The 10,093-nt window shown below is 48.2% G+C and overlaps 2 pseudogenes across 2 annotated transcripts; both read right to left on the bottom strand.

Moving 5' to 3' along the window:
* Window positions 1-255: 255 nt before the first annotated feature.
* On the bottom strand, window positions 256-1,420 carry LOC308622327 (olfactory receptor 6V1-like; annotated as a pseudogene). The gene is made up of 2 exons: window positions 1,413-1,420; window positions 256-1,191 (listed from the first exon to the last, which is right to left on the bottom strand). The product of its transcript is annotated as an olfactory receptor 6V1-like (transcript).
* A 4,138-nt stretch (window positions 1,421-5,558) lies between these two features.
* On the bottom strand, window positions 5,559-7,883 carry LOC308622655 (MSL complex subunit 3-like; annotated as a pseudogene). Its single transcript has 3 exons — window positions 7,518-7,883; window positions 6,840-7,259; window positions 5,559-6,538 (listed from the first exon to the last, which is right to left on the bottom strand). The product of its transcript is annotated as an MSL complex subunit 3-like (transcript).
* Between the last annotated feature and the right edge of the window lie 2,210 nt (window positions 7,884-10,093).

A 10,093-nucleotide genomic window follows, 5' to 3' on the forward strand; every position in this document is an offset into this window, starting at 1 on the left:
TCTCTTTTAATTGACATCATCACACTGTTTTCACGCCCAGCTTCCTTGAAATCATCCTCTCCTTAACTAGCACTGGCTCACAGACCGTTGCCTTTGAGACATTCAGACAATGTGAGCTCATCAGCTCCCTGTAGAGAGTGAACAGAGACTTCTGTGGGGGTGAAAGAGCAGAAAAGACTAGAAAGAAGGAGACTGAGAAGCTCCAGCCTGGGCACCTTGGCCCCACCTGCAGTGGATGGTCCTCATTCCTTGTTCTCATCTGTGGGTGGCTGGGTCTCTGAGGAGGATCCTTTCGGACATATCCTCAAGGACCTCTGACCTTCTCATTCGGGAAGGTGAAGATGAAGAGGTGGAGGAATGGGGCCACCACCTTGTTGAGCTGCGTGGAGTAGCCCTTGCCTGGCCTCAGGTAGATAAAGATGGCGCTTCCGTAGCCCAGAACCACCACCGTGAGATGGGAGGTGCAGGTGGAAAGGCCTCTGGTGCCCGGAGGAGGAGGGCGTGCGCAGCTCTGCAGCTGCAATGAGGATGTACGAGGCCGTGAAGAGCAGCGGGGCGGCCAGCACGAAGAGCGAGGAAAGGACAGGAAGAAGTCCACGAGCTCGACGTGCTGGGTGGCGGAGCAGGACAGCTTGAGCAGCGGGGCAGTCACACAAGTAGCGGTCAATGATGTTGCGGCCACAGAACCAGAGCTGGGTTTTCCGCAGGGTCAGGGAGATGATGGAAAGGAACCCAGCCACCCAGCTGACCCCCACCAGCTTCACACAGACTGTCCTGTTCGTGATAGTCGCGTGGTGCAGAGGACGGCAGATGGCCACGTAGCAATCGAAGGCCATGGCTGTGAGGGTCAGGAAGTTGGTGGAGCCCAGGGAGAAGTAAAAGAAAGACTGGCTCAGGCGTTCAGCCAGGGACATGGTCCTGTGAGTGGACAGCAGGTCGGCCAGCATCCTAGGGACCACAGTGGAGGTGACCAGCGCCTCCACGAGGGAGAAGTTGCAGAGGAAGCAGTACATGGGTGAGTGGAGGCGGAAGTCCAGGGTGACAATGGCCAGCTTCCCCAGCACCGTCAGCACATACATCAATAGGATAAAAGTAAACAGGAGGGTCTGGAACTCATGCAGATGAGAAAATCCCAGAAGCACAAACTCCCTGACGACGCTGAAGTTACTCACCGCACTTGACGCCCATTCTCTGTACCACGTGTGAGAAGCCAGGAAGTCTTAGCGGGAAATCACCACCCGCCGCTCTCTTGACCTTGCTCCCTGGTGGCTGGCCTGGCTTCCCAAGCAGACTGGCCCGTATGCATGGTGAAGTTCAATGTCCCGGAGACACATTCCCAAAGGGCAGAAGTTCCCAAGGCGCAAGGAACTGAGTGGTTCTGCTGGACAGATTTAGGAACTGGCTACTCCCACATCACCATCACGCCTAAACCCTTACACTTCTGTCTTCGACTCATTCATTATTTCATTCAACACATTTGTTAAGCTCTGTCTCTGGGCCAGAATTCTGGCTGGGTCTGGTAAACCCTTCCCAACTGCCAAATGTAATAGCCTTTCAATCAGAATAACACCTGCCATTAGCAGAGTTCTTTCCATGTCTCAGTATCTGGTACCTTACACATTACTTCTTTTCACCCTTTGGGCTCAGTCCTCATCCTCCTTGCCTTCTCTGTGACATTTCACGCTGTGAATCACACATTTTTGAAATAGCTTCCACCCCTGACTGTGGAGACACTCTACTCTTAATTGTCCAGTAACTCTTGAGGTTTTTCTTGGCTGGCTCCTTCTCTAGCTCGTCTTTCTGCTGTTTTCTAAATACGAATGTCCCCGCATCTCTCTTCTCATCCTTCTTTTCTCTCTCTGGTCTCTCCTTCAGAAAACTCACGTTCTCCCTTAACGAGAGCAATCTTGAAAATGTAAGAGAGGCTCTGCCTTTTTGTTCTCAGCCCACATCTCACACTACCACATACTCAACATGTGTAAAAAATACACACATAATCATCTCCTCCCCCAAAGCCAGTATCATGTTCATGGCCTCCCAAACCCCCCGTTATCCAGACTTGAAACCTGGGAGGTATTTCTTTTTTTGTTGTTGTTTTGTTTTGTTTTTCTAAATTTATTTATTTTATTTATTTTGGGCTGTGTTGGGTCTTCGTTGCTGCACACGGGCTTTCTCTAGTTGTGGTGAGCGGGGGCTACTCTTCGTTGCAGTACGCGAGCTTCTCATTGCAGTGGCCTCTCTTGTTGTAGAGCACAGGCTCTAGGTACGTGGGCTCAGTAGTTGTGGCGCACGGGCTTAGTGCTCCGTGGCACGTGGGATCTTCCTGGGCCAGGAGTCGAACCCGTGTTCCCTGCATTGGCAGATGGATTCTTAACCACTGTGCCACCAGGGAAGTCCCTGGGAGGTTATTTCTGAGTTCTCCTTCTTTCTTCTAAACCACTTGAATTGTTATCCTTAGAAATATATTTTTTCTCATCCTGTCCCCTTTCTTTTTTCATAGCCACCAACTAGGCTCAAGGATTCACTTCCTCTTAATCATCACAACAGCATTCTTAATGGCTTTCTTATTTGTACATTTCTATATATGTATTTGTACATTTCTGTATTGGATCCAACCTATCCATATACTGCTGTTATATTTATTTTTCTAAAGTATTATGTCCATAGGCTGTTTTTTTTTAATAATCTGAGGCAATGTTATTTCATTTATACATTACTTTCAATGTCATCTACCTTCATACAGAAAAAGACTACAAGGACACATTTTAAAATATTAACAATGAGGGGATATGGGGATATATGTATACATATAGCTGATTCACTCTGTTATACAGCAGAAACTAACACAACATTGTAAAGCAATTATACTCCAATAAAGTTGTTAAAAAAAAACAAAAAAATATTAACAATGGCTATCTCTAGGTGTGGATTATAGGCATCTAAATGTTTTCATATGTATATATATCTTGTTTTTCAAATTCTTTTTATTTGAACACACATTATATCAGTATCAGAAAAAAAATGTTTTAAACAACATCTATTCCCTCCCTTGTCTATAAATCAAGCACAAACTCTTCCTGGCAATCCCAGCTTTCTACAGCTCTACCCATCTACCCCTCCAGCCTAACATTCACCTCCTTCTTACTGCATGATTGTGCTTCCACCAAGCTGGACCACTTGCTATTCTCCAAATATTAAGACCACCCTCTGCTTGCACACCCTTTCCTTACTCTTCCCTATGCTCAGAATACCCTGTCCTGCTATCTCTGCCTGGCAGATTCTTACCCACACTTCAAATGTCTCTCCTTTATGAAGCTTCATCCTCTATCCAGATGTGAACTTGTCCTGCCAGGAATTCTCAACAAGGGAAGTTAGCGTGCTCCGCCTTGCGTGATAATTTTTCTTGTGCCAGCCTCATCCCAAACACTAGATTCCTCATTTCTCAGTGGCAGGCCTCTCTTTTCATCGTTATAGCCCTCACAACACCCTGCAGCAACACGTCTTACAAAGCGTAAGGACTTCGTAAATTTTGGTTAAACAAATGAATGAGTACATCTGTTGGGTTTTCATTCCTAGTCCTGAGAAGAGAAGTCTTGCCAAATGGAAACTCACGTTTTCATTCATGATTATTTGAATGTGTGCATTATAGACTTCAATAGCTGGTAAGGGGGCAAGCATGGCCTGACAAGTTCTTATCAGAAAGATACAATGAGACCAGATATGTTTCAGAATCCAATCCCAGAAGGGTCTGGGTACACCCTGTAATCAAATACACTACTACTTCTGCAGCAAAATACACGAATATGCACACTAAATAGAATAAATAAAGGCAATAAATGGCCTCACAGTAAGTTCAGATCAGGTTTCACTACCTAGTTAGTTTGACCCAAAATTAGAAAAGAACTTTCAGTTGTCAAAGCATTTTTGATGACAGCATTATAGATCAGGGGCTGTGAATGGTTAGGCCTCATTCACTGAGTGCCCACCACGTACTGGTTCCTACACTGCAAAACGACTGTGAAAGTTGCCCTCTCCATATCACAGGTGATAAAAACCGAGACTCAAGATGTTTAAGGATCTCCACCCCAAGTCGTATAGTTAATAAATGTACAGCTGGGATTTGAACCCAGAGTCTTCTAACTCCAATACCTACTCATTTACAGTCATTAAAATGCCAAACGTGAAATCTTCCCAATTTTCAAACAGTGCCATACCGATCTCTGAACACAGGATTCAAAGTCTATTGCTTAGGTCTGCAAACAGGGAGAGTATTTAATACATGGTAAATAAAGGAATGTACTAAAGAATAAATTCCCAGGATCGGCTGTTGACCATCAGTGATGAGTAAGAGGCAGTGATGGGGAGGAAACAGGGAGGGTATCCCTTTCCTCAAAGAAAGGATCTAACTTGGGTCTCAGCCATTACTGTGGAACCAGTCAGAGGTCCAGCCCTGAGTGCTCGGTCACTCATGGGGAAGCCACGACAGTCAGGCTTTCAGGGGGCTGCTGGCCCTCCACTTACCACTTCTCCGATTGTGATCTCACCCTACCCGGCCCCATACTGATGTGTGTCACATTCTGTGGGTGTTATAAATGCATGAGCCATAATGAGGAATTCAACGCATGGGCCCATTTTATGTTTGATTCACCATCACTGCCACCCAGAAAGCAATATCTTTCTTACCCAATAGGTTTCCATGACATCGCCTCCGGAGGTTCAACGTTCTAAAACATCTGAAGTCCTGAAATCAGAGGTGAAAGTGTTAAATCAGGGATGACCCTGGAGTCAGGAGTACTCCATTCAGTGCAGCAGGCTTCACTCCACCTCACACTAGCCAGCATCCTTTTCAAACTGACCTCCTATTTATACCCTCACCCCAACCCATCTTGCCTTCCTTCTGCCAACCTCTCTCCTGTCTTCTGGACTTCTCACCCTTAGACATTCCTCTCCCTGTTTACGGTCTCACATCCCCTCTCAGCGTTGATGACTGGTGCCCCGCTCCTTGTCCACGATGCATGCCTGTCCCTTCATGTTCATTCAAGACTCTGATCCACGGCCCCCCGCAGACTCCAATTCAGCAAACTGGAGCCCACAGCTCAGGACAAGCCCCCTGGAGTATGTTTTAGGACCCACTGTACTTGTTGAGTAATTTTTTTTTTTTAACATTCAGGCAATGCTTTATTTAAATCACCAAAAATAAGGTTTTAAAGGAAAGGAACTGTAACAAGCAAATGTACAGCTGCAAATTTTCTTTTGCCATCAATATCAACCTCCTCTAAAATATTCTGGGACTACTTTTCGGTTTCAAGCAAAACTAATGTTTATTGCTCAGCGTCATCACAAGAATGAAAACGGTTTGCAAAACAATTTTGTTTAATGCTAACAAATAACTAAACAATGTGGTTATTGCTAACAAGTAACTCCGTCTACTGAAACAGCCCGACCCACACACACTTTGGTGAACATTTCACTGTGAACACAACTGCTCTTTTCCCGCCGTCACAGATGGCAGGTACCGTGGCAAGGGTCAGATGCTGGAGGCCGTTCAGGCACCTAGGAAGTAATCCTTAACAGAAATAACTACGGTAGGTAAGCAGCTCAAACAAATGGGCCCGCCTCTGCCACACCCGCCCCAAGGGGGCTGTCGCATTGGCTCTGCCTGTAAGGAAGGCCCACCAACTCCCTAGTTCTTCACTGGGAACCGAGCGTGCAAAGCTAGACAGAGAAGCTGTTCTTCCAGAACCATCAAAGCCTTCATAAATCGCCCTGGGGTTCTTCATGCTGTCGTGCGCCTCACAGGCGGCAACACAGGCAGACTCTGGGGAAAAGTCATCATGGTATTCTGCTAAAAACCTCAGAAAGAGATCCAAGTGCTTCAGATCAAAGGCTTCAGATTCTTCTCAGAAAAGGACATCTTTCCAAGGATTTCTGGAAGTTTCACGAACAATCGCAGCAAGTGCTGTGCCCCATAAATGTAAGAGGGTGGAGGTGGCTGGTCCCCTGGGGGGTAACTGTCGGGTACAAGTTTCCAGGAGAGGACCTCATTTATTTCATTAGTTCTTCTGCCTTTAAAGGCAGCAAACACCGCACTCCCTTCCTTGCTCGGGGTCAGAGGAACAAGTGAGGATGATCTGCTACCAACACGTGTCTTCTCTTCCAGGTGCAGGAACAGCCTGGGCATTGCTGGCAGACGTGTCCTGCTGCCGGCGCTTGGGCTGAGGCGAGGCGCTGCTCTCAGACAGCCGGTCGCAGATTGGCAAAGTGGCGTGTGGACCGCCTCCGAGACTGCAAGGCTTCCGGCTCGGCTTTGCGCCTTTTGGGGGTGGCCGGTTCGCATGTGGTTCGCTGACTCTCTGTGGACTGTGGTGTGGATGGATTCAACAAAGGTGGGCCTGGAGAGAGATCCTCCGCGTTCCCATTAGTGTTTGTGGTACTTTCCTTAATCGGAAGAAAAAATTTGGACCAAGTCACCTTTTTATACTGAACTTGTTCATATGGATAGAGCAAAACCAATGGGAGAGTGTAATCAAAGGTTATTCTTTTTTGTTTTGTTTTTTAAATATATTTTTTTAATTAATTAATTAATTTTATTTATTGATTTCTGTCTGTGTTGGGTCTTCGCTGCTGCACGCGGGCTTTCTCTAGTTGCTGCGAGCGGGGGCTACTCTTCATTGCGGTGCGCGGGCTTCTCATTGTGGTGGCTTCTCTTTTTGTGGAGCGTGGGCTCAGTAGCTGTGGCGCATGGGCTTAGTTGCTCCACGGCATGTGGGATCTTCCAGGACCAGGACTCGAACCCATGTCCCCTGCATTGGCAGGTGGATTCTTAACCACTGCACCACCAGGGAAGCCCCTCAAAGGTTATTCTTAATCCATCCACAATCTCCTTACAAAGGTCAACGTTCTTTTCTGCTGGGATATACTGCACATTCATGTTGGCGTGTGGCATAGCGTAATGGTGACGAGGCCTCTTGTTGGCTGAAAAGGCTGCATTGATAGCAAAATGCTTCACGTACGATTCCAAAATAGTTCTGATGTTGGTCTGTCACAGAAGTTTCACTAACCGCTTCCTCCTGTTGATACAGTAACCATCGTCCTCAAGCTTCTTCTTCAGAACTTCAGGATTTTCTATCGTTACTGTTCTTTCTTCCATTTCCTTTTGTGCGTGCAGCTCTGGATCTTCCTTCACTTCAGTCTTTTCTTCAAGATCACTTTCTTCACTTATTTCTTCATCCTTTTCTTCACTATTGTCATCAGAAGAACTGCTGAATTAGTTTTCAACATTTTCATCTTTTTCTTCAGCAGGGAGGCTTTTTTTTTTTTTTTTTTTTTTTTTTTTGCGGTACGCGGGCCTCTCCCTGTTGTGGCCTCTCCCGTTGCGGAGCCCAGGCCCCGGACGCGCAGGCTCAGCAGCCATGGCTCACGGGCCCAGCTGTTCCGCGGCATGTGGGATCTTCCTGGACAGGGGCACGAACCCGTGTCCCCTGCATCAGCAGGCGGACTCTCAACCACTGTGCCACCAGGGAAGCCCAGCAGGGAGGCTTTTTAAGACAGAGTCCACACCAGGCAACCTGCAGCGCTTCCTCTTTCTTCCCGTGCTTCTCAGGCGAGCTACAGCTTTTCTTGCCAATTTACGCTGTAATCTCTGATTTTCATCAGTGTCACAAAGGACATGATCTTCAGCTGCCCATCTATCCCAGCTTCTGTTCCAACCACTAAAATGGATCAGATATTCCGGGATCTTTCTGCCTTTTTCGTCTTTCCCAACAATAACATCGACAATCTTGGCATCCGTCCAGCACTCGTGCCTTGGTGGGGTCAGGCTCGAGGCACAGCACTTCCTCCCCTGAGTGGAATTTATATTTCATGCCCTCGCTGCCACTCATGGGCTCATCGTGGTGGAAGGCGAGGCTCTGGGGTGGGCGGAGCGCACGCGGTGGGGGACTTGTTGAGTCATTTTACTTTTCAAGTTTTTGTTTAGGATACTGCCAAATTAACATAGGAGAAGTTTAAGTTGAATGTAGAATCGACTTTTCTCTGCATCGGGGTCTTCTGCAGACCAGAGTTTCCTTGGTGTAGGCTCTGTGGAAGCCCTTGCTATAGAACAAAACCCCTCTCAGGCCCAGGAGTCCTGCATCCCTGGGACCCAGGCAAACTCAACTTCAGTCAGGAGATAATGAGGTGCCCCATCAAACCAGGCCAGGTATCACCTTAGACATTACAAAGCAGGCTGGTCAAGGCCTTGGTTGGCCATTTAGTGCGTGCTTTGGACCAGGCCACACGTTGTCTGTACTCGACAGGCTGGGGTCCCCGACGTGTCCTCAGTTCCCCTTACTCACTCCTGGTGAGCATTCTCACTGGTAAGAGATCCTGTTCATCTTATTCCAGTCATTCATGCTGTAGGTTTTATAGGTCAGATTTCTGTTAAAATGTCAGAGAGCAGGTATCATAAGCTGTTGTCTCCATACACTAATCCTCTGGAGACTTGGAAGCCATCTGAAAGACCCCTCCTTGTTACACGTCTTTCTCTCTCCACATCAATCTTCTCAGTTCTCCTGGCTGAGTTATTCCTACGCATTTTGGCTTCTCTTCCTACCCCAGAAAATGACTCTTAAAAAAAAAAAAAAACATAACTGGGAATGCAGACGGGGGTGAGAGTACCACCACCACGGTTTTTTGTAGCGATGACTCTGATCATCAGTGTCTTGGGACATGTCCAGCTTCTCAAGAGAATGAAAAAGTGGGGATGAAGAATGGAACAGAGGGATGGACAGAGTGGACAGATGGATATTCCCTTGTGGTTCACAGGCCTTTGCAAGGGGCGGTGACAGAGGAAGGACACAGAGGGAAACAGCAAACTGGGGCCAGCAGACCCGCCGGCAGCAAGAACTAGAGGAAGAATGACGCAAGAGGACGACGTGTCGGGCAGCGAAAGGTCTGCGAAGGCTTGAAGAGAGGACAGAGACGCATCAGGAAGGAATCTAGGCTGAGCGTCCCCTGAACCCAGGTCTCTAAGGAAGGACCAGAAGGGGTGGGATGGCACAGAAGACCTTTAGCTCCTCCCCAAGAGCGGGGGCAAGATGAGACCAATGCAGGGAATGGAGTCTTGTCGCCATGAGCTTCACTGCTGCACCCCAAATCAGCAACAGCACAGGGAGCAAGAGGACAAAGACAACTCGAATCATTCATCATATTCACCCTTCACTCATTCATTCAGGAAAATCGGACTGAGTGTGGTCGGTACTACCAGTGCTCTAGGAATACAGTGGCGAACAAAACAGACCCAGAACTAACAGGCAAATTGGGAAGACAGACAATAGAGAAGTTTAAAATGACAAACTATGACCAAGTGCTATGAAGGCAATGAAAGGGGCATGACAGAGACTAGGGGGAAGGCAGGTTACTCACCCATGTAAGGTCCCATCCTGCCGCCCAAGTCCAGATGCAGGGCTCGGCCGTGGTAGTCGCACCCGGTGGACGACAGCGCAAGTGCAATAGGTTGAAAGGAGCAAAGAGGTCCCTCTCACACTTCTGTGGGTGCAGTTGCCAAACCCGGGACCTGTGGGGCAGACCAGAGTAGAGAGAATCAACACAACACCAGGGTGGAGACACCTCACCCTGCTCGGGCCCCTTTCTCTGTACTCCCTTCGTCCTGCTATCCAGGCACTCCTGGCTGGAAGATCTAAACCCAAAACACACTGGGAAGAGTGGAAGTGCCCAGCTCTCCTCAGGGCTGACGCCGTGCTCCAGCAGGCTTGAATACAGCACGACAGCAGTTCTGAAGGAGCAGCTGCCTCCCCTGGGGACTTGGGAGCATCCTAGCATTGTCCTCAGTTTGGGAGATGTGAGCTCCAGGGTGCAGGCAGGCAACTGCAAGGCCGTAGGGGCCTCCCGGGGAGCTGTGACCGCTCTCTCTCCCTCTGCTGTCCCCTCTGGGCACGGGGCTCAGAGCAGCCCAACAGCCCTGCGATCTGGGCTCTGGGGTGAGGCAGAGAGGGAGTAGGGGCAAAGCAATGGGCACCAGTTGCTTTAGATGCAGAAAACTCAGGAGCAAAGACAATGAGCTAAGAAATCTCTTCATGTCTGGTCAACCCAG

The sequence above is a fragment of the Mesoplodon bidens genome, assembly GCF_964165515.1.
Source record: "Mesoplodon bidens genome assembly, chromosome: 9".
Classification (NCBI taxonomy): domain Eukaryota; kingdom Metazoa; phylum Chordata; class Mammalia; order Artiodactyla; family Ziphiidae; genus Mesoplodon; species Mesoplodon bidens.